This window comes from Pomacea canaliculata, linkage group LG6 (assembly GCF_003073045.1).
Source record: "Pomacea canaliculata isolate SZHN2017 linkage group LG6, ASM307304v1, whole genome shotgun sequence".
NCBI lineage: Eukaryota > Metazoa > Mollusca > Gastropoda > Architaenioglossa > Ampullariidae > Pomacea > Pomacea canaliculata.
In genome coordinates, this window is record NC_037595.1 from 29,827,706 (window position 1) to 29,850,002 (window position 22,297).

Consider the following 22,297-nt stretch of genomic DNA (forward strand, 5'->3'; position numbering starts at 1 on the left):
GATCACTACACTCATTTATTTTCACAACTCAATTTTCACGACGCAGAGATGTCTGTAGTGTTGGAGCATACAAAATGGTTGTTATTACATTTCATATTTTCAAAGACATCGTTCCAAGTTGTAAGGGAAGGGAGATAACTGCATTTCAGTGATGTAAGAATCATTTGGAAGAGCGGAATAAAAAACAATACTAAATATGAAAAAATATTGTTCAGAACATGTTTTTCGTTAGCTTTCTTATCATCTTTGCTTTAAAACACTTTACACCGTAGATATGCTAATATTGATGAGTGCGTTAGGGTTATCTTCCAAAGTTCTATTAGCAAGCTCAAGGAATTTTACAAATAACATTAATTGTAACAAAAATAATAATCATGATAGAGAGAAATTGAAGAAAATAACCAAGATACCAGAAAAAAGGGGACAACATATAAAACGGGGGCAATTGTGTTGTACTATATGATTGACAACTGAAGGAATGCAGTACTCCGTTATCAAAAAAGTATATGAAACTGAAATAAATGCATAAATTATTGTCCAAAAAAAATCCTGGAGACAGAAACAACTGGAGGACCCGACTTGTCTGTGCTGCTTCGCAACACATTTCTAGTGGCGTAGAAAGATGCTTAACGTAGGTGGGAAAGCAAATTAGATGCTGACAGTAAACAACATTCACATTCTTGCCTCCCCAGTGTCTAATCTGATGGGGTGGCTGCCCTTCTTTCCCATGGTTCTTTCCCCGTTGAAGATTTAAAGGTGACATCAACAGTTTTTTTCTCATCAGAGAAGTCACTAGAAGGAACCAATCAAGAATGCTGATGATACACCTCCGCAGGACAAAAGAACTGTAGACAGTGTTGCTGCCTCGAGTCATCAAGATGCTTGGCCACATGGCACATGTTTCATCCCGCTGTCGACTTGCACAAACAAGAAACTGGACTGAGACGAAAATGGCGGCATGGAAGGAAGAACGGTTAGTCAAAGGAGCAGCTGAAACCATAAAAGGAAAACAAAATGTCACAATCGAGAAACACAGTCCAGTACATCATTATGATCACGACAGGTCAAGCAATGGACTTCAAAATCAAAATTAGCTAAATAAGTAGTAAAATCCATAGACATTTGGAGAGCTAGTCTCCTGAAGCTGGTAAGACGAAAAAACATCACAGATTATACACATAATATGTGTGTGCATATATATATATGCAGATACATACAAGCACTAGCTTTCTAGCACTGGCAAAAAGCTTACGAAATATACATAGCCATATATAAAAATATTTTTTGAAAGACTAGTTTTTCTTTTTAGGCTTTTCAATGTTTCTGCCATAAACACTCTTTAGGACACAGATGGTTGAATGTTTTCCTAAGTCTAATTAAAGTATTTACATTATAACTGTAGTCAATCTTTGCTAAATGTGGTTAATGTGAGTTCATCCATATTTATCCAGTCAAGAAAAGCCTGTAATATGACCTGTGAACACAAAAAGGGAAGCAAATCAGCAAACAACCTTTTAATTTCTCTCCCTTTAAGCTTTAGATGATTAATGAATTTGCTCTTGGACAGATACCTAAACATAACTATGTGAAAATGAAATAATACAAGTATTTTCTGTCTTTAACAAACATTTTGGTGAATATATAAATGTGTGCTAACGATTGCAACAAGGAAGCTTTTAGCTCTTTCAAAAAGTCAAATAAAGGGAAAGAGTCAAACTAGCCACATTTATATATATGTAAAAGTATTTATTTTATATATAAAGAACGTTACATGAGAACTCAAAACAAATGAACGTTCTAAAAACATTTTTATTTGATTTTTGTCTAATCTCTGATGTCTAACTTGTCTTTTACAGTGATTTCTTACCAAACCCTTTCATTAGATTATCTTGTGGAGTGCTTGAGGTAGACGAGCTAAAAAGCCGTGGTGTGTTTTCTACAAACTGTCCTGCAAGTTATGACAAACATAAATGACTGTAGATCGACAGGGTTTTAAATTATGATAGACATTTCTTACAGGAGTTTACAGGTTGCTGTACACATTCCTTACACATTATCAGCGGTGGTTCCAGCAGTGACGGTCCATGCGCCTGATGGTAGATGAAGGGGCTCGTGGTGATATCTCAATAAATCAAAACATAAGAGCAAGAGAAACAAATCTTATTTCATTCACATCAATTAACAAAGAGGAAACAAGTTTTTACCCTTAGTTGTGTGAGCTATAAATGCTACTTGGATATCTTTTACCTAGTCAACAGCTACTGCCTCCACAACTGTGGGGCAACATCTTGTCACCTTAGGACAGAAATTGGAAAATTCTCTGACGCTGGATTATGAGGCAGAGGTACAGAACCATACCAGGCTACCTGAATGGAGAAAACCAAGACATACATTGATCCAGAACAGTTTAAGTGTTACTAGTATAGCTCTTATCTCTACATGTCCCTTTATCATGGATCATCGGCGGTGACCTCTAGTTATACACCTGTGAAGAAGGGAAAAATGTTTTTGTTGTCACGGTTTTTGTGAAATAATCAAATCACAATTTTAGACAATGTGGCTGGATATGAAAGCTGTATGAGATAAAAATGGTTGTAAAAAATAGACACAAGATGACTGAAATTTCAAGAACAATACATACGTTTAATGGCCCGGTACACTCAAGCCGGCGGCCCGGTGGCGCAACGGTTAGCGCCTGTCACCAATACAGTGAAGATTGGCTGCCCTGAGTTCATTTCGTCTCGGGCATGCTGTTCTTTCTCTGCACTTGGCATCTGTTTACAGGGCTGGCTGCTCTCCGCAGAGGACGGTCCCAAGCCCAGCTGAAAAAGGAGGAGGGTTGGGCGTGGGGCCAGCTACCCCGCCCCGTAAAACAAATCCTTGCTACTAAAACATCGACAACAGTTATGCCTATGCCACAGGAGGGGCGAAGGGACTAAAAAAAAAAAAAACAAAACCACACACTCAAGCCGTCAGATGGCTTTTCAGCGGCCTCAGCCTCATCCATTATTTATCCACGTGATTATATGTGTAGCAGCGGATTAAAAACACAGTTTGAAGTATTGATATGGTCTTATCTTTGTATATGTTACATAACTTAAGACTAAGATATGTATCATTATATATTTATATATAGTTTATATATATGTGTGTGTGACATTTAAGCCCAGATTACTGCCGGGTTATATGTTGCATGGATTGTCTTACATTTTTTACCTCAATACCAGGTATTATTCGAGAAGGACGGAAAACACACGAAAAGACATGAAAATGAATGCCTTCAGACAAAGTAGTTCTACAGTTCGCTTGCATAATCGCCAGGAAGGGTATAAGACGTGTGTGCGCGCGTACACACACACATACACATATGCAAGCAAGTAGAACTGTGTTTCATGAAGAAAAAAATCGAATATGCATGATACGAATTCAGTTCACGGTCGTTGGCGTGATTAGGATTCTTACTTGTAAGTACTCAAATATCTGAACTATTTCTTTGTGGCCCATAGTAAAATGTGATATTGTGTATAATGTTATGATTAAACTGATACTTAAGGTAAAATACAGTTCCAATCAAATATTCATAATTATAAACATACCCATAGAACATTACATGTAATTCTTAATGTATCATTATCGTATACTATTCTGTTATTCTGTCCTTGTGTTCCAAGAATAAAGTTGGAATTCCGGGTAGAATTTCTCAAAAAAGCGACAGAATTACTGCTCGTTTTGAGGTCGAGGTTTGTATAAAAGTCGCTATGGTTTGGATGAAAACGTGAGAGCATCCAAAGTTCGGCGAATAATTATCAGCGACCGGTACGGGGTTCGTACTCAACGATCGTCAACGCCGCCAAGAAACCGACTCAGTCTGCATTCGACGACACTCGGAAATTGTTCATCGGTCATACATTAAATATCGGTAACACCCTGTACAGGAGACCACACAGGATATCTGTGTAATATAGCTTTTGGGTTGAAGCCTTGTGATAATACATGAAGTGCTGTAGGAACAAAGAATTAACTAGAAAGAAAAAAAAGTTGATATTTGATTGCACAAATATTTGACAAACTGTGTTTCTTTTCTTTCTTTTTTTTTTGGGGGGGGGGGAAGAAACATGGAGGGCTACAGAGGTTCTCGTTACGTGGGTTGCAAATGGGGCTGAAGACGATCACTTTGTATTTGCTGGTATTTTTTGCTTATTTTGTTTTGGATTTGTTTTGGCTTTTGGCACACTAGGTTCTGGTACTGCAGAATAAAGTTGAAAGGAATAAGGAGTGATTGTAAGTAGTTTTTTATGCTTCAGAAGCTGGTGTTTGTTATGGACTGCTTGATGTGGTGTCAAGCGGATGTGGCAACCTGCTCTTGCAGACATCGAGATCGTCGAGACTGTTCGGTCGCTGTCTCTTGAAAGAGTAAGTAATTAAATAAGACAAGTAAATGAACTAGGACTGTGCATCAACCCAATACCCTAACAAAAACAGAGAGCAGCAGGAGATATCAAAACCGATGTACATCCAGGAACGAGACAAAAACAAACAAAGCCGTCACCTCAAGCATGTTAGGAACAGGGGCATCACTGGATATTCTAAATAGAAGACAGAGGGTGAAGGTTAATAAATGATGAATGATACTTGTTGATAATGATAATGTGGACAGTTGATCTTCAGAATATGCTGGCTAAAGAACATACAAAGGACATCACTAATTAAAAATCTAACCTGGGGTTGTGATGTTGTCCACCACAGTAGTCGCGGAGCACCCAGCCCTTGTACACACCATGGCGCTGATCCTGGAAGTAAAACGAGAATTAGAAGTCACAAGTCTTGTCCTACAGACTGTCAATCCTCAGTCCCTTCCAATATAAATTTCATTTTAATAAATTTAAAATAAACGCATCTTTTTTTTTTTAATGATATCTCCTCTTCAATAAAAGTCTCATAAAACGTGATTCCCAGCCAGTGAAATATAAGTACTATATCTACTGGTGCCAGTCTGAACCTATTTCCATGGATTACATGCTGAAAGGACACAAATAAGTGAAAGGAGTAAATATAGATAGTTTTAGCTAGTGTACTTAAAGTGTGCGCAAAGCACGTTTCGGGAAAGTAATGGAGAATTCATGATAATGATTACATGTTGCAGGTTTAGTATCATGACAAAGATATAATTCTAAGACTCACGAGTATTTTGTTCCAGGGTCAAGAGGGCCATCACAGTATTTTACAGGCCGGTTGTCTCCAGGGGAACAAGCATCCTTGCCCACGACAACACTTCTGCTCGTGTTGCAGTTACTCTGAGCTGTGAGAGAACAACAGAAACATATTAGTTTGGATTTAAAACATTGTCTAAGACCGGCTGATATAAAAGTTCGCGAATGTTAACATGAACATGCTTTTTCATTGAAAATATTTTTAAAACGTTGCTATTTATTTGTGCTGCTGTTGTTTTGTTGTGTTAAGGAAGGTATTTAGGTTGTTGAATCTACAATTTACCTTTGTCTTAATCATAGCCACCGATACAGAGTAAGTATGCAAGTAGATGCTTAGAGAGGACATAGTCACAGTCACTCACAGTTCAGGTAGTCTGGTTTGACTTTGTAATATCCAAACTTGTCTCTTTCAAACCATGATGGTAGTCTTGCATAGTCGATATCATTTTTTAACGGACCTATGGAAATAAAATAAAACAAATCACACACAATCTCTCACTGTTTTGCAAGGTTCCATCAGTTGGCTCTTTGCTCATGCAGGCTGTTAATAAACATTTATTGTTTACCTCCCTTTACCAACTGCACTTGCTTTACACTTCTGCGCACATTTACTGTATTATGAAACATAGGCTAGAAACAAAAGCAGTTATAGCATTAAATGCACAATATGAAATACCATACATAATGTAAACTATATGCAGTATACCCTTAGAAATAATCAATCCATTATCCGTGATGTTGCCGTATGTTGATTTAACCATAAAGCATGTGGACTTCATGGTGAAGGTAACACGATGGGAATCATTTTGCCTTGGAATGTCCTTTTTTTCCACCTTGTATTGGTCTCCACGGGGCAAAGACGGTTTAATGGCTGGGAGGTAGAACTTGGTGCAGTTTTCTGTTCCTGTGATGATGGGGGAAGGACCAACAGCACGCACCTGCCGACAAGACAGAAACCATTGGTGGTTAATGCTCTCAATATTCTGGTCAGTGGACAGTGTGATGCTCTCAGAGCTTGGCTTAACATAGCCACTCTCAGTCCTGAGTCTTGGGACTTACACAGAATGTGTAGTTAGTGTCTGTAGCAACGCGTAGCAGCTTGAAGTAGGAAGTCTCGTTCCAATCGCTACGCATGCGCACTGCGTCATTTCCATGCGTGAGCAGCAGACTGGAACTCACTTGGGGGGTCTGAAACTAAGAGAACAGGCATCCGTTTCCTTTAGCAAAGATAAAATGAGACATGTATTATGAGTAACATGTATTTTAGGAGATAAGAGAATATGTGAACTGTAAAGATGCCTGTAGCAATGATGTTGTGAATGAGGACAGACGTCTATAAAGATTTACAAACCAACAATCGTTCACTGACCAAATAATCGATGGATCTAAACCAAATTGTCCTAATGTAATACTGTGAGAAAAAACATGAATTAAAATAATGTAATCCAGTATTGCTGTAATTTCTATGTACGATTCAAAAATTTTTGTTAATTGATACCTCAGTGATTGCCAATAAATCTCTACTTCCGACTACTCATTCTTTCATCCCCAACCCGCCCATCTATCATCACACCTTTCCAACAACACTTATGTCAATAAAATAAAAGGACACTACGGCGATAAAAGAAAGATTACACTGAAAATAGGATCACATGAAAGCGATGGTTACGATGCAGAATATGCACATCTAGCCTTTGGGTACCAACTAGAAACTCTCAGCTCACACAAGCGCTTACATTTAATAATAATTTCAAACAACTTGTTCTGTTAAGGATAATATGATTATAAAATTAGATGTCTGCTCGATTCATCCAATAATAGAAGATAAAAGTACTAACACTGCCGCTGTCATCAGGTGCCAGTCTGTACATGTATCCATGAATAAAGTTGCCTCGTTGGTGGGGACAAGTCTCCTTCCACATCACACAGACATCGCTGTATTCGGTCCACGTCACGTGACCACATAGAGTAGTGAGGTCAGACATGTTCTTGGTAGATACGTGAAGAGCGGAGACTGGCCCTGGAGCTGAAATACATGGACTGGAGGTAGAATGGTGATACACAAGTGGTGATATGAATAGTGATATGAATGGTGATACACACGTCGCTGGAAAACTCAATAAAGTGTACACGCGTTCTAGCCTTCAATATAAATAAACAAACGGTCACACATATATGGAATCAACGTCTCCCTCCTTCCACACACACACAAAACGCTCAAGAGCGTATTTGCGCCATGTTTATCTTTCACAAAGCTAAAGGTCAGTTTTTGGCTGCTTAAGAAACCAAAAATACACATAAAAAATAAACATTTCACTAATGATTAATCACTCAGGTAAAGATATTTCTTCTTATGTCGTTTACTACCGTAAACACCTTAATGGACCTACACAGAGAATCTAGAAATCCATTTGTAAACTTTACATATTCAGTTCGTAAGAATGGTGCACCTTGTGGAGTACTTTCAACATTAGTCGCCTGATAAGTCATGCTGTCCTTTGCTGTTGTTACAGTTACAGCCACTTTGTAGTTCCAGAATGCATAAGGAACTGATGCACTGCAATGTCCTTTCATTGTCTTTCTGGTTGCTGTGAGCGCACGTATGGTAAACAGACGAAAGAAAACAAATCACAAAAAATTTAGATATTAAACACACTTTTTTCGTAACTACTGATGTTTGTGTTGCTTCCGATAAAGTACACTGTAAAGTGCATGAGTTTATTAAAGCCTTTTATCTTGTAAAATCTACAGCATCTGACACATTTCTTTTAAAATTATAAAATATAAATGTTAATAAATATTCAAGCAATATTAAGATATGGTTTAAACGTAGTATTTTGTGCTAAATTAACTACTAGAAAAACGGATCAAATCTCGTAATGTCCAGCACTAGAGAAAGAAAATGTCGGTAGGTGGAGAAGGATATTGCAGAAGCTAGTCGTTATTAGCCCCAGAGGTGAAGGTAGATATACTCATCACTGGAATCCTCTTACCCGGTACATGACAGGACACTCTGTGAGACCAGGGTTTGTGTGGAGTACTGCATGGTGTGGTCGTGTTTTTCACACCAGGTGGCGCCTGTATGGCATCAGTGATGTGAAGACTGTATATCACAGGACCAGGGTCAAGGTTAGGTAACGGCCAAGTGATCGTTACTGTGTTGTTACTCCAAGTCACATTTTCAATAGTCACATTCCATGGCTCTGCAAAGTGATAACAGGATACTGAGAATTATATTAAATTGTAAATGAAAATTCTGCATACATATACATTGTAACACACACTTTATGTATCCTCCATTCTTTTATGTTCAAGATTTTACGCTTAATCAAAGGTTTCTGCAATAATAAGATTCATTACTTCTTGTTAATGTTTGGTTAGTGAGGTATACGTTTTGTCTGTCACACACTTTCGTCTTGTGCACGTTATTCAAGAATTTAATTGTAATACTAAAACCCTGAAGAAAACTTTATTATGATCTTGGATTTACATACTCACCCTAATTATTCATAATCTTTCAAACTTGGTGATCAACGATTTTATTTTGTCTATAGGTTTTGGCTACAATCAAAAAGAAATTAAAAGCTAAAATATGTGCTAAACACAGAATTAAGTTGTCATTTTTCAGTGACCAAAAATACTGTATAAGTGATAGCACGATGATCTTAGTTTCTGGCATCAGACCAAAAAAGAAGTTTACCTAGTGGATCTATTGCTGTCTCAAGAATAAAAGAGTTGTTTGTGTTGCCATGGTTATAGCCACAGTACCAAGGCACTATGAGCAGTGTGTAGGTGGTGGAAGGTGTGAGTCCACTGACAGGTAAGATAAAGTCACGGTCCTCATCTTCCTCACACACGTCTGTAGGGATATCAGGCTGTCTTTCACAGGCTGCGAGCAGCTGACGATTTTCCTTAGAAAAGACAATGCTTTTGGTGTAAATGTTTATGTCTACAACATGTACAGGAAAAGTTGAAAGATTTTGTTGATATGGTACAAGAATCGTTTCATGATCACAGGATGTGCTTCTTGTCAACTCGTTGGTCTTATTCTATGAGAATAAAGTTATTAATCTGTCACAGGACACAAATGACATTTTCTGCACCACCACAAGTGCATGCATATAGGTATAAAAGATTATAAACATACATGTTTACATACAGATATACCAACATATGCACAGACATTCTCTCCAAAGAAGGCAGATATTAAGCTAAAAAATTGAAAGTCAAGAATTCTTTCTGCAATAAAACTTTATGTGACAGCAGTGACAAGATGTAACAAACATGTCACACATTCACTTACAGTCTTTCACCAACATCCATTATTCAAATATTTAAGTGTACACACTATTAGTTATTTTACATACTAGCATAGATAACTCGAGATCCAGTATCTGAAAAAAATTGCTCCAAATTTTCTACATGAGCCTCTGTGGGCAACGGTGAAGTGGTGCAGGTTGTCTGGTTTGGCCATGTGAACCAGCAGTTTACTCTTTGTAAGGTAAGAATATATCTACGTCATCAACGCGAAAACAGATCAGGTAACGAGATTTAATAGGATAAAAAAGCAGCTTTAACAGTCGGAACCTCGTATCCTGGCCACTTTTTATGCTACTTTTATTTAATATTTTGATGTAGTTATGAATAAATATATTTTTTAATAATCTTGGTGATTTCTGTGAATCAAATTATTATGTTTTTAATATTTTATCCAATTCCTTTCTTTTCATGCCAGCTTCAAAGTTGAAACTATGAATAATTAACATGTCATTTTGTACTTGTAAACGCACTGACATAGGTAGGCAGACTGACCGATGCTTTATTCACTGAATCAAGACTTTGTATTTTTTTTATGAAACATATACTCAGAATCCTAGAAGACTAGAAAGGAGAGCTTATTTATAATTTTCTCTTAGCACCACCTATGAAGTTTTTTTTTTTCTTTTTTTTTTTTTTTTTTTTTTTTTTTTTTTTGATTTTATTTCATAATACTTAAATACACCAAACAGATACAAATAAATATACAATATTTAACATCGTAGGAAAAATACAACCACAAACGCACAAGGCACAGTCAAAAAACAAGTCATACAACACAGTATGCGCACACTTCCATGTCAACCCCATATGAATGTAAGTTAAGCACTTCTCTCAAGCCCTGAAGCAAAGCACGACAGTAACAAGAAATTACATCCAACAATCATGTGACCTAATACCTCCACACACACACATATTTAAAAACACTTTCCAGAAATGTGCAAAACACTTTCCAGAAATGTGCAGTTTGTTCTAGCATAAATCAAAATTTGAATGACACAAAAAACTGCAGCCATATTGTTCTCACAAAAACTTATTTCTCCTCCATCTTCATTGGTTGCATACCACAGACTGCAAAACACTTTCCAGAAATGTGCAGTTTGTTCCAGCATAAATCAAAATTTGAATGACACAAAAACTGCAGCCATATTGTTCTCACAAAAACTTATTTCTCCCAAGCCCTAAGCGCATTTATACAAATGGCTGATAATGAAACAAGTATTTACATATTTTAACAGGGAAGCAAGACAAATAAAGAATGTGAAAAGAAAGACTAACTAGACTATTAAAGAAAGTGTTGTGGAGACTGCCAAATGTTGGCAGTAAAGCACGAATTAAGACAGAATGGATAAAAATTGCACCAAAAATGTAAATGAAAACAGATAAAGGACACCTGAGGCTTAACACAGTTTTAGCAGTTAAACACATGGTTGATGACGTTGCCAATGAAAGTAACAGTAAGCAAGACTGTACATTTGTTCTACACCTTGAGAAAACATAAATAAACAAACAAAACAAAAAAAAACAAAAAAAATAAAAAAAAAAACAAAAACCAAAAAAACACACACACACAAAAAAAACACATAAATTTACAAAAACAAAACAAAACTATGGATTGTCACAAAAAACACAAACACAAAAGAGAAAAAAAAAAAAAAAAAAAAAAAAAAAAAAAGGGAGGAAGAGGAATGTGGAAAAGAACAGGATTCGCAGGCTTTTTATTAGACCACAATGTAAATGCATTCTCACTTAAAAAAAAAAAAAAAAAATACAAAATAAAAAAAAAAATACAGACAGAAACATTCAATGTGTGAAGAAAAGCTGCTCATATGGTATCCATTTTAGTGCAAAACATTCTGGCTTACTATTTATTGTGTAATAATATTTTTCTACATGATATCTTTTTTTTATTTCCAATACAAATGAGTTCACACTTAGATGAATATTGAAACATTTGCACCGGTAAATATAAAACTTTGCCATAATTAGAATAAGGCTGAATATCTTATCTGTCATAAGCTCATTTTGGACTCCAAATAGTATTAACTGTTTCTTTACTTCTATCTGCTCACAATGAGCACATTTTTCTTTTAACTTAGTAAAGAGATCATTCCAAAATTTTTTAACAATAATACAATCAAAAAACAAGTGTTCTATAGATTCCCTTGACTGATTGCAGAAGGTGCAAAGATCTGAATCTCTAAGTTTTATTTGATATAATAGTGTGTTTGTAGCTAAAACACGATGCAGAATACGATATTGAAACCACTGAAGTTTTGTATCCATTGTAACAATAAAAGGGTGAGCAAATATTTGTCCCCACTGAAGGTCTGGAAAAACTTTTTCCCATTTTCTAATGCATGTAGGAGGCGTCTGTGGACACAACAGTTTATTATATATACCTTTTGTGCCTTTTTTATGTTTGTTATGGCTAACAGTGGTGCATAGCATGTAGTATTTCTATCTGATTGTTTCCATAAGTGACCAATCTTTCTTTTATATCTGACAATGGCCATGATTCTACTGTAATACTCGAGAAAGTTTATATTTTTGCCATGTATTTGTTGGAATATTTCAAATTTCATAGGTATTCCATTATTATCAAGTAAATCCCCAATTTTCATAATATTACAGTTTAACCATTTTTCTACTGTTTTTTGTGTATCATTTTTGGACAGAAAAGTATTAAAAAATAACGGTTCATGCAGAAATTCTGTAAGTGACAAGGGGTAAATCTAATGCAAAAGTCAGAAAAAATAGCGAATACATCTTTCCAAAACACATTTGTTTCAGCAATATTTTCCAGAAAGTATCCTCCATACTGTTGAAAATTTAAAATCTGTGGATGAATTGAATTCAAAAGGTACTTCCAGCCTGCATTTGATGTACAAATCTTCCTTATCCATGTCAGCTTGAGTGCATTATGAAAAGCATTTATATCCATTACCTTTAGTCCCCCTTCTGAGTATTTCCTGATAACAGTGGTTTTTTTAATTTTGTGAATTTTCTTCTTCCAAATGAACTCAAAGGCTGACTGACTAATTTTCTTAAGAATATTCTTACCAGGACAGGGAAGAGTAATAAATAGATGAGTAAATAAAGACAGTATAAGGGATTTGAATACAGCGTTTCTCCCTATTGGTGTGAGATCTCTCGCCTTCCATTCCATCATAATCCTGTGCATTTTAGTAAAATTCTTTTGGTAGTTAATATTTATCACAGCTTCAAGGTCTAGAGAAAAAGTAATACCAAGAACTGTAAATGTTTCGGGATTCCATTGAATTTTTAATTGAGTCATATAGCGTGTCAAGCAGCCTCGATTAATACCAATCCAAATTGCAGCAGTTTTATCAAAGTTAATATTGAGACCTGAAAACAGAGCAAACTTCTCCAGTTCCCAAACAGTTGCTTCAAAAGATTCTTTAGATCCATCAAGAAACAATGACATGTCATCAGCAAATTGTGACACTAGGAATGATTTGCTTCCCACAACTATACCTTTAATATCAGCATTATCTCTAAGTAGAATGGAGAGAATTTCCGCACATATAAGGAAGATATATGGCGAAAGAGGATCACCCTGTCTGCAACCTCGTTCTATACGAAAACGTCGAGAGACACAGCCATTTACAATAAGGCAAGATTCTGCATCTTTATAAAATACATTTACCCACCGTAAAAGATCTGGTCCAAAATTAAAAAGTCTAAGGGTTTCTGAATAAATGAGTGTGCAATGGAATCGAAAGCTTTCTCAAAGTCCACTAGCAGTAGCAAACCTGGCTTCCGCTGTAACTGAGTATAGTATAATATATCATATACTAGTCTAATATTATCTGCAGTCGATCTTCCTTGCATAAAACCTCTCTGATCCTCGTGAATAATAGATGGCATAACTCGCTTTATTCTCTGAGCTATACAGGCTGAGGCAATTTTATATGACACATTTAATAAAGAGATTGGGCGCCAATTTTTTAACAGATGTTTGGGTTTGTCTCCTTTGGTATTAGTGTTATAACCCCTGTCTCTGTGTTACAGATAAACTGCCCATTTTGAACCCCTCATTTAATGATCTTATTAGAAATATTCCTAAATCTTTCCAAAAGAATTTGAAGAACTCTACTGGGAAACCATCATTTCCAGGGCTTTTATCATTCTTCATTTCTCTAAGAGCTCTGCATGCTTCTTTTTCTGTTATTAAACCTTCTAATTCATTCTTTTCATCTTCAGTTAGTATTGGGAAGTTATTTTTCTCCAGACAGTTTGGCTTAAACTCCATTAATTCAGACTCCTTACTTCTATACAATTCTCTATAATATGCTTCACATTCTTCTGTAATCAGTTTTTGATCGCAAAGGATTTCCCCATTTTCTTTCTCTATTGTCTTCATTAATTTACTTACAAAATGTCTTTTCTCTAAATTACAAAAGTATTTAGAATTTTTTTCTCCTTCGAAAATCCATTTTGCTTTCGATCGTATCCTCAATCCTTCAACTCTATGTTCCCTAATATTCTGTAGTTCATTTTGCAGTGCTACAAGATGTAATGTGGAGTCTTCAGTCATGTTTTCTTCTATGTTACTTATTTGTTGTTTTAGCTCTTTCTCTCTTGTAATCTGCTTCTTCTTTTTGGCAGATGCATAAGCTATACTGGCTCCCCTAATCTGTAAAAGTAACATTTCAAAAAAAAGTTGATCACTTATTTGGAGGTGAAGATCAGAAGGAGATATGGAATCCAGTGATTCACGACAATATGGTAAAGCTGCATATTGTTCTCTAGTCTCGCTAATGACCTTCTTGGCTAATTGTATGTACTCCTCATCTTTAAGAAGGGATTTATTAAACTTCCAGAATGTCTTGCATTTTCCATGATTTTTTCCTAGCTGAAGTGATATCATTATAGGGGAATGGTCAGATCTATAAGATGGTTCTATTTTTGCTGAAGTAACTTCCCGGCTAATGTTTCTGATATCAGAAAGAAGTCTAACCTAGCCTGTTGTAGTGGGTGTCTCTTGCGCCAAGTGAAACCTTTAGTCTCAGAATGCATCTCTCTCCAAATATCAACTAGATTAAACTCTTCAATAATGTTTTTTACTATTTTCCTCGAATTGGGATTATTTATTCTTTTATAGTTGCAATAATCAAGAGTTGGGTTTAACACCAGGTTCCAATCACCAGTCATGATGACATAGACTTTTTCTCGATTATGCAGCTTTTCTTTAAGTTCACTGTAATAAGCTGGACTATCAGTATTTGGGCCATGAAGGTTAACTAGCAGATAATCAGAGTCATCAATGCCCACTTTTAAAATCATAAAGTTTCCAGCTGGATCATTGTATAGATCTTTGTATTTGTATTCGAAGTTATTATTGATTAATATTGCCAGACCCTTAGCATTTGAACTGTGAGATTAAAGTAACATCATATCCCCATTTTGCTTTGACAATATGTTCTATTTTTTTAGTAAAATGAGTTTCTTGAATACAGTATACGTTGTATTTTTTTTCTTTAAGGAAATGGAGAATATCATCTCTTTTATTCGGGTCTCCCAAGCCTCGACAATTCATAGAACATATAGTTAACTTATCCATTATTTTTAATTAGAAAGAAAAAAAAAAAAAAAAAAAAACCAAACAAACAAACTAGACTGCCCAAAGAGTCATAACTGGACTGTTTCCTCTTCCGAATGTAAAACGTAACAAAGTACAGAGCAACAACATGTAACAACAAACAAAAAAGCTGGCACGGTGGCGCAGCAAGGCCACAGCATTTTGCCATGAGCGGTATTCACAGATGTATTGATGTCGATGATGTATACTGTTACAGAAAGGGATGACATAAAGGTCCCACTGTGCATCTATGTTTACGTCGGTGAGCTTTTTGCTGTGCATAAGCGCTACCTTTATTTACGGCTGCGTACTTTTTCTTGATGCGAGTACATGGGAGGGGGGAAAGAAAGCACACTCAATTCTAAGTAGTAAGAATTCGTGCAGTTTAGAATTTAAATGCACTAATAACTGTCTCTTACTTTTTTATTTAATAGAGAGAATCTCAAAGGGTGGGCTATTTAAAAAAAAAAAATAAAAATAAATAAGAAAAAAAAAAGGTAACCCATCCTTGGCTCTGCGTATTCCTACTAGCTTCTTCACTCCCCTTATTAAGGTCTCAAAGAGTACAGAACATATATATATATGAAAGTTACTTACCAGTACACACTGGTTTTTGAGGGGAAATCAAATATATCCATGAATTTTCAGTTTCTACATACCGAGTAACTACTGCTTTTTGTCATTAGTATTTCACAATTACACAAGTGGATTATCCAATGTTCTGCTTGTGTTTCCCACATCAATGTTGCTCACATCACTTGCGGCTGGCTGCTGTTCCTTGTTAGAGTCATGCTGATGGACATTTGTCTCTAACACAGGTTTCGGCGCATGTACCCAGGTAGTTGAAGGCGTCGAATAGGTGGTAGGAGAGAAGTGGGAACGTGACGGTGAGGCCCCATGACGGTCGTCCCCCATCCGTCCTGACCTCTGATGGTGTTGTCTTTGGTCTTGCTGCCGTCGTTGCTCCCCCTGACGATATCGCTGTTGTCTATTTGGTTCCCTGCTTTGTCGCTGTTGCTCTCTTGTAACTCCCACCAGTTTCTTCTCTATGGGGTTGGTGTCTCCGTTTTTGACTTCCATTATTGATAGGTCTATCAGTTTAACGAATAAACGACCTCCTGCCGCTGACCAGGCATCTAACACTCCATCGTGTTGCCGCAGACGATTTAGTCTTTGTACATTTAATTTAGTCAGGTCTTCTGTGATGACAACATTTGAGCCCTTAAGTCTATTTCTTGTTTTGATGACCTGATCTCTGTCCTTGCGCGACACGAATTTTATGATCACTGGTCGAGGTTTGTTTGTCGTCACTCTCCCCACTCGATGCAGTGTTGAAATTTTCGCACTATCAATATCTGTCAAACCAAGCACATTCTGAATCATATGCAATATTTTTTTTTCACATTCTGCAGGTGTTTCTTCTTTTCTGTCTCCCTGTATCCCGAACACACGTATGGATTCACGTCGTGAGTACTGTTCCAGCACGTTGATTTGTTCCTTCTGCTCTGCACATTGTATTCTCAAACTTTGTGATTCTTCCTCCAAGCTGTTTACTTGTTTTTGCGTTTGTTCTAAGATTTTTTTGAGCAGATCGTTTTCAGTTCTTAATTCAAACAAAGTGCTTGTAAGAATTTCTAATTTTTTATCAATTTGCTCAGCAAGTGAACATCTGCTGTTTTCTATCAGTTGTTTCATCGAATCGGTCGTTTTCTGTAAGGCCTCGAGTCTTTCTACAATAGCAGCATTGTCGCCTTGTTTGACGACAAAGGCCTGAGTGAGTAGCGTTTGTTGCCTGTCTCTAGACAGGGACGGCCTACCTTTTTTGGAATTACTATCCGATCTCTCACGAAGACGGCCTGTTCTCTCTTCTCCGTCCGTTATTTTGGAGCTTTCCATCGCACTTTCTTCAGAACTTGAAGCCTTCTTTCTTTTTTTGTCCTTTTGTTTCATTGAGGCCATAACCTGGCCCGTGTTCACCAAAGCTTAGAGTTGTTTACGAAGTCGGCAGAAGCAGAACTCACCACGTCTCACAATCAGTTATTCTTTTGTAACACAGCGGGTGCAGAAATCTTTCATTTGTACATTCCCTGATTATTTTTTACTATTTTATATATTTTTTAAACATCTTCAACATCGATTGAAGCTGGTTTAGGGAAAATTTTTTCTCCCATACACAGGAGCATGTCCGTCAGCCATGCTGAACATCGCTCACCTCTTCACCACCTATGAAGTTGTCTCAATTTCCAGTAAAATATTGCTTCTCGGCTGACTGCTCCCATAACAGAGTGGACTGTCCATACCATGGAGAAGCTGCTGACCGCCGCTCAAGACAGACACAGTGTCCCTCTCTACTTTCTTTTGAAGATCGCTTCCACCTCAGTTGATTGTCATAATAAGCCGGTCGTGGGATGAATTAATGAATAGGTATGAAAGTCATGTGTTCCGCCACAACTGTTTGCTTACACAGTGGTGTACATACATGCACCGGTCCCTTGACCATCGAGTCGTTAACTGAGCAGAGCTCACCCACTGCCGGCAATATTCCTCTCCCCACCTACTGGTTTGTGCCATAACAGCAGCTAAATCTGTATGCAATACAAATGAAGTGATACTTTAGAAGGCCATAAAAAACTAAATATAAAATAGTTTTTAAAAAAAGGTAACACCTGACTGCATATTGTATGACCAGTTCCAAAGACCAGACAACGGCTGTTGGTGATGTTGACGACCACGTATCTCACATCACCTCCCATGGCCATGCACGAGGCCTTCATAGTCACGTTGACTGACCGAGTCCCAACGCCAGTGACAGAGGCACTACGGACAGGTTCTGTCAGCCAAGTGTCAACAATTAAATGAATTAAAATACAGTATTGCGATAAAAACAATTTAAAGGACGAAGTACTTTGATGGTGTAAGGATTATGGTCGAAGATTATATCCGGAATACTTCTATTATTACTACATTTTTAACTAAAGACCTTTGCAGAAGTAAGAGAAATCAACATCCAATATCAGGTTAGTCTTCTTAAAGAGTAATCAACTAAAATCTAGTTTAAAGTGTGCTTTGGGTAGAGTACAAAGCAAAGTAAATTATAAATCAGAAATGGACAATATGGAAAGAAAAGAAAGGTTGACACGATTGAATTGAGGTATCATATAAAAAGGTAAATATCAAATGTGTAAAGAAACAGCTAAAAGAGATCGAAATGTAAATCCAAAGTGCATGCCTAAGAAGTAAAATTCAAAAGAAAACCAAAACAAAGGATAATGTGGGAAAGAACTTGCAAACAAAGTGGTTCATGTCTCAAATTTTCAGCAATCTCTATTAACTTGTAGGATTAAACAGACTGGTGGAGAATAATCATAACTTTCTTGACGATCAAAGTCATCATTGCTGAATTATTTTATATATCATTCTTTTATAAATTGCATATAGTGTCAAAATAATTCGTTTAGCTCCCACAGACAAAGAATTAAGCTAACAGCATATTTCATTTTTATTAACATGAAAAGCAAACAGATGTATTGTATTTGTAGGCCGTTTATTATTACTTAGTATCAGACACTATTAATAGCTCTATTCTCACAAAAGATTCTTTTAGAAAATGAAAGATTAATTCACTTTGTTATTTTTAAATGCCACGCCAACATTTTAAACCCTCTGTTATTATTATAGAATAAATGGCTTGCTCAGAAGAATTCGCTAGTTTAGTTTTGTTTAAACGGAGGTGTTGGTAGAGTTGTATGTTTAGAACTATAGTCGGACAAGGACATGGTGTGATGGAACAAAAGTGACTTTACCTGAATTGAAGTAATACTCAATATTTCCTGTCCCTGCGGCCTTGTCACCCTCGCTGTTAGAGACTTCTACGACGACATAGTACTTCACATCCTGCTGCAGGGTTAAATCACAGCTCAGATGGTTGGTAGTGTCGTCAGGACTGTTAGGTACTGTGACACTGAGACAGAAATTTCCCGGTTTTCCAATCGGACACAGTTTACAAACTGATTGTGAGATAGGTCCGTGTTGAGTCCACGCCAGGTTTATTTCTCCAGGGGCCTTCCAGGTACTTTGCAAACCAACCGGCGGGGCTGGAGCTGAGAGAGGTGTGTTAAATAAACAAGGAATGATAACAAATACGTGACGTGTGGAATAACTGATTCTACAAATATGTGTGTGTTGCTTTGATTCAACAAGCAAGCTGAAGTGGTTAAGTCATGTCACGCAGTGTGGAGAAAATGGTTATGAAATGACACGGGGGAGGCGGCCGACCCTATGGCTAGAAAAAACGTTACAAAGAAGTAAACCAACAGTAAACGTGGGGTGGGGGGGTGGGGATCGTGTCAGACGGGTAGATGACCAAATGGCTTTTTTCTGTTTATTCGTGCGTGTAAAAAAGTTTTAAATACCTCCGTACGTCGATCAAGTCATTAAATTTGTGATGATGCTTAACACACATGCGAATCAAACTTAAGCCACCTTTGTTTATGTGATGATTCATTTTTGCTTTCTTGTACCACAGTCTCTTCCTTTTGTTTTTGTTTTGTGCTCGCGCGATGGGGGAATATGAGTCCATATATTATGTCTTTTGCTCAGTGGTCAAATATGGCGATGTTCATAATAAAAACTGTGCAGCTGGTGTACGTGGGTGTGCGCTTGCTGATGTGAGTTTATTCTTCATAGTCCGCCGTCTGCTGTCATCTAACTAAAGTGTATCAGAATGTCCAGGACATGAACTTCCTGACTTGACTAATGTTCAGACACGACTACACACCTGATGCAGAATGGCAGTTGACTGTGGTTTGCACCTTGGTCTGACAACCAGTAGTGAGCTGCAAAGCAACATCGGCAGTATAGTTGGTATTTGTTCTCACTTTCATGTTACAGCTCATCTCCTCCACACCAGTGTTACCACACCCTGGTCTATCTATAAAGCTACAGTTCTCTTCAGTTTTTGGGATAGGACAAAGTCTGCAAAATGTTCTTGTACAAAGTTCTGTTTGACTCCACGTCAGGTTGACATCTCCCCGGCTGTTACAGTGAACTTGTAGGTTAGTGAGTGCTCCAGGCACTGAAAGACAAACATAGTAAATTGTTAAAGCTCTCGAGTTGGTCTGTCTGTTCTCAATGAGAGTGTCATTTATGTTGATGATTTTATTTTGTCGCTATATGTGATTTATACCGTGTTGAGGATTGGCTATGTGGACGGAAATGAAAGACACAGATGGGGCATTCTAATAATTTTTTTTAAAAGACATCGTTGCAGAAGTAACATTCATTTAAATCAGGTATAGAGACACAGTATATGCTAACCTGTGTAGATGTACGTGTAAACAGAGATACTTGGAAACATGTTAAAGCAGGGAGATAACTTGAGTGTGAGCCGGTCTTCGTGCTACGTGGTTATAACATTACACTTATGTTGATTCTTTATCATTATCTTTCATAATTGTTGTAGTCGAAGTAATAAACAGGGAGCCTACTTGAGATTTTGTGGTGTTGTATATAATGTGCACAAGTCAGTTGTGAGTTCTGTGTATCGTGATGTGTATACAAAAGCAGGAACAGGAAGAGCGAATGATATTTCATACATTTCTAGTTTTCCTTTTATTTTATATCAACCAGATTTTAGTTAAAGATATCAACAGTAATTTTTTTCAAATGACTAGATGGAACTCAGTAAAGAATACTATTACCAATTTATACCTGTCAGTTATGAAGACTCAGGATTATAACCAGCATCGTTATAATCTATTTTTTAAAATAAATTCGTTCTTCTTCTCTGTTTTTGTCTCACCTTTTGCTTTCAGTCATATGCCTGCAGGCTGCAATGTCTACCTCTTTTACGTAGACGTCTTGCTTTCAAACCAGGTAACGGATGACCGTTCTTATTCACATTGCATACAAGTTCTCTGTGCTTTGCTTTACTTTTTATTTTTTGAAACTCTTGCCCTGTCTACTTCTAAAAGCTTCTTTTTCTCTACCTCCTACCGAGAATCCCTCACCCTTTGTTTGGCCAGCACACGCTGTTTGCTTCTGTCTCAGACTGACACAAGGCAAACACAGTTTCATGGGAAATGATTTGTTCTCTCTTTTAACACTGGAAACTTTGAACTGATAATATTTTAGTATAAGTATTTTAGAGATTCAAATGTCTGCTGGTTTCAATGATAATTGGAGATTTCTATGAGATACATTGGTGCGAATAAAGGACACCTATACTGCGGTTGAGGTGCGTGCCTGTGCACGTGCAGATGTCCCTGTGTGCGTTGTTTACAGTCTGTAAGTCTGAGTTCGTCTGTCTACTCATTAAAGTGAAAAGACTGCACATAATGTGAGGTTGAGAAGTTAAAGGCGACCTACCTTGCATACCACAGCAGCTTACTGTAGTTGATGAGTTGGTCTTAACACCACCATCACCATGTATTTCGACGAAGGCGTTGTATACGACACCAGGTGGCAGGCTGACTGTACAGCTGAGCTCCTTTGTGCCACTGTCACCACAGCTGGGTCCACGTACACTGACACATTTGTCAGATCCTCCTACCGGACACAGTCTGCAAACTGTTTGAGTGCAAAGTCCTGTTTGATTCCATATCAGGGTTATATTCCCCTGGCTGTCACAGTGACCTTTTAGGTTCATGGGTGCTGCTGGTACTGAAAACGAAAGCAATAAAGCACATATAAACATTGTGTTTATTTGTTTTATTCATTGATCCTTTGACGAATACCAGCTGTTTACTGGGTGTCGGAGAGATGCTACCTGCACTTTGCAGCCCACACCAGTCTGATGGCAGTTCAACACCGACAGACCATCAGGAAAAAGAACAATGTCAGGGTCAATGTCCACTGTAACTGCATGAGCAAAGTACAGATTGAGGTCTTTGGTACATGGAAACACCTTTAACTTGAAAGTTTCCCAGCATATATGTACATCAGGACCACAACAGCCACAGCAAGAACACTTGGGATGGACTGAACATGGCACAGCAATATGATCAATTTTCTATCAACGCCATACTGTACAAGTCTCAATCCTGTTCTACAGGTGCCAGACATGATCTCTGCCTGCTGATACAAAGAGAAAACTACATGCATTCGATAACATATTCCTGAGGATATTGGTTGTATTCTTGGACATGAAACGCAGAATGAATGAATT

The 22,297-nt window shown here is 37.2% G+C and overlaps 1 long non-coding RNA gene across 1 annotated transcript; it reads right to left on the minus strand.

The window, feature by feature from the left end:
* Positions 1 to 2,766, minus strand: LOC112565646. Its single transcript, XR_003099462.1, has 2 exons — positions 1,390 to 2,766; positions 1 to 990 (listed from the first exon to the last, which is right to left on the minus strand). It is a non-coding gene; the product is annotated as an uncharacterized LOC112565646 (long non-coding RNA).
* Between the last annotated feature and the right edge of the window lie 19,531 nt (positions 2,767 to 22,297).